Here is a 2,500-nt window from a genome sequence, read left to right as displayed (position 1 = left end):
AGAATCCCAGTTAGAAGGCAACATCGTAACATTCCGTGCTCAACAAGGCTCATGTCGCACACCCAAAGGCACCCGATTCCAACCAGCCAAACATGTTCTGGCACCACCCGCCTTCAAAACATAGGGCTGGCCCAAGGCTGGCGAGGCATCACCACAACGTCACACACTCAACGAGGTTCATGCCGCACGCCCGAAGGCACCCGGCTCCACCCCACCTTGCATGTTTCATCATCGTACCAACCATCAACCATCCTCAAGCCAGCCCAAGTTAGAAGGCAACATCGCAACATTTCATTCTCAACAAGGCTCATGTCACATGCCCAAAGGCGCACCCGACACTGCCTGACCGTGCAAGTTTCGCCACCGCACCGCCGCCGTCAACCGCCCTCGTCCGCCGACCACCACTCCCACGCCCCAAGCATATGCCCATGTGCGGCGCATAGTGCTTGGGGCGTGTGGGTGGTGGAAGATATAGGGGTACCCCCGTGCCCAGCCCATGCAGACTAGTCACCCCCCTATATAGTACATTTTGAGGCATTTTTGGTCTGCCAGGCCTAGATACGATTTTTCTGAGCCGTCATACGGTCAAATATCTCAAGTTTTAGAGTGTTTTTTTCCATGAACTCGATTGATTCATGGATTGGACATTGTAATGGATCTAGAAATCAAGTTTCATAATTTTTCAACCAACCAATTTTTTTTAATGAATTTTTAAAAATTAAATAATAAGAAATTAAAAAAAATAGCTAGATTTGTCAAAAAAATCTGAATTTTTTTGGGAATCATTCTTTCATGTTTCTTAGCTCCCAGAAAAAAAATTACAACAAACCGACCACTCCACAAGTACTTTCACAATTAATGGGTGATGGATGGGGCGCGGGCGTGCACGCAGCAGCACGCGGGGCGGGGCGGGGCGCGCGCGCAGAAGAACGCGGGCGGGGCGGGGCGCGCGCGCGCGGGAGACGCTGGCGGGGCGGGGCGCGCGCGCGCAGAAGCACGCGGGCGGGGCGGGACGGGGCGCGCGCGCGCGGGAGAACGAGGGCTGGGCGGGGCGGGGCGCGCGCGCGCAGAAGCACGCGGGCGGGGCGGGACGGGGCGCGCGCGCGCGGGAGAACGAGGGCTGGGCGGGGCGGGGCGCGCGCGCGCAGAAGCACGCGGGCGGGGCGGGACGGGGCGCGCGCGCGGGAGAACGAGGGCTGTGCGGGGCGTGGGGCGCGCACGCGCGCGCGCGCTGGCGGGGCAGGGCGGGGGTGGGGCAGGGCGGGGCGCACGCGGGTGGGGCATGGCGGGGCGGGCGAGCGCGAGGGAACGTTCCGACACTGCCCCACCGTGCGCGTTCCGCCACCGCACCACCGTCGTCAAACGCCCTCGACCTCCGACCACCACCCGTACGGCCCAAGCATATGCCCATGTGCGGCGCATAGTGCTTGGGGCGTGGGGGTGGCGGAAGATATAGGGGGTACCCCCGTGCCCAGCCCATGCAGACTAGTCACCCCCCTATATAGTACATTTTGAGGCATTTTTGGTCTGCCAGGCCTAGATACGATTTTTCTGAACGGTCATACGGTCAAATATCTCAAGTTTTATAATATTTTTTTCCATGAACTCGATTGATTCATGGATTGGACATTGTAATGGATCTAGAAATCAAGTTTCATAGTTTTTCAACCAACCAATTTTTTTTTAATGAATTTTTAAATATTAAATAATAAGAAATTAGAAAAAATAGTTAGAGTTGTAAAAAAAATCTGAAATTTTGTGGGAATCATTCTTTCTTTCATGTTGCTTAGCTCCCAGAAAAAAAATTACAACAAACCAACCACTCCACATGTACTTTCACAATTAATGGATGATGATTGTAAAAACAAGGTCCTGGTGGGTGTCTTAGTGTAATGTACTTGCTCTAGTATCAAAACTCTTCATTTTATTGTTTTAGACAACCAAAAGAAAAAAAAAAATAGTTAAATTTTTACGGGTGTCACTCTTTTCTTAGTTCCCCCAAAAAAAAAAAAAAGTCACAACAATACAAGCATTAAAAATGAACATTCACTTTTCACGGGTATTGGGTTTGATGATATTTTTATAGTCCAAGGTTTTATACACGTTCTTACTTTCCACGGATGTTAGGTGTGATGAATTGTTGTAGGGGCTAACCTTCAAGGCTTTATACGTGTACTCACGCTTCATAGGTATTGGGTGTGATGTTTTCTTTATGGAGGTAACATCCAACACTTTTGATATGCTGTTGGTAGAACATTTATCACACATAGCATAGGATGGGGCTTGGCGTGCGCGAGGTGAGTGGGGGCGCGGGGGTGTGCAGGGAGAGCGCGCGGGGGCGTGCGGGGGGTGTGCGGGGGGAGTGCGCGGGGGTGTGTGGGGGGAGCGCGCGCGGGGGGCGTGTAGGGTGTGCGAGGGTGGGCGGGGGGTGTGCGGGGGGAGTGCGCGGGGGGCGTGCAGGGTGTGCGAGGGTGGGCGGGTGGAGTGCGCGGGGGGCGTG

This window comes from Cucurbita pepo, unplaced genomic scaffold, assembly GCF_057944985.1.
Source record: "Cucurbita pepo subsp. pepo isolate OVF unplaced genomic scaffold, ASM5794498v1 scafford_78, whole genome shotgun sequence".
Classification (NCBI taxonomy): domain Eukaryota; kingdom Viridiplantae; phylum Streptophyta; class Magnoliopsida; order Cucurbitales; family Cucurbitaceae; genus Cucurbita; species Cucurbita pepo.
Note: the sequence above shows the minus strand (reverse complement) of the source record.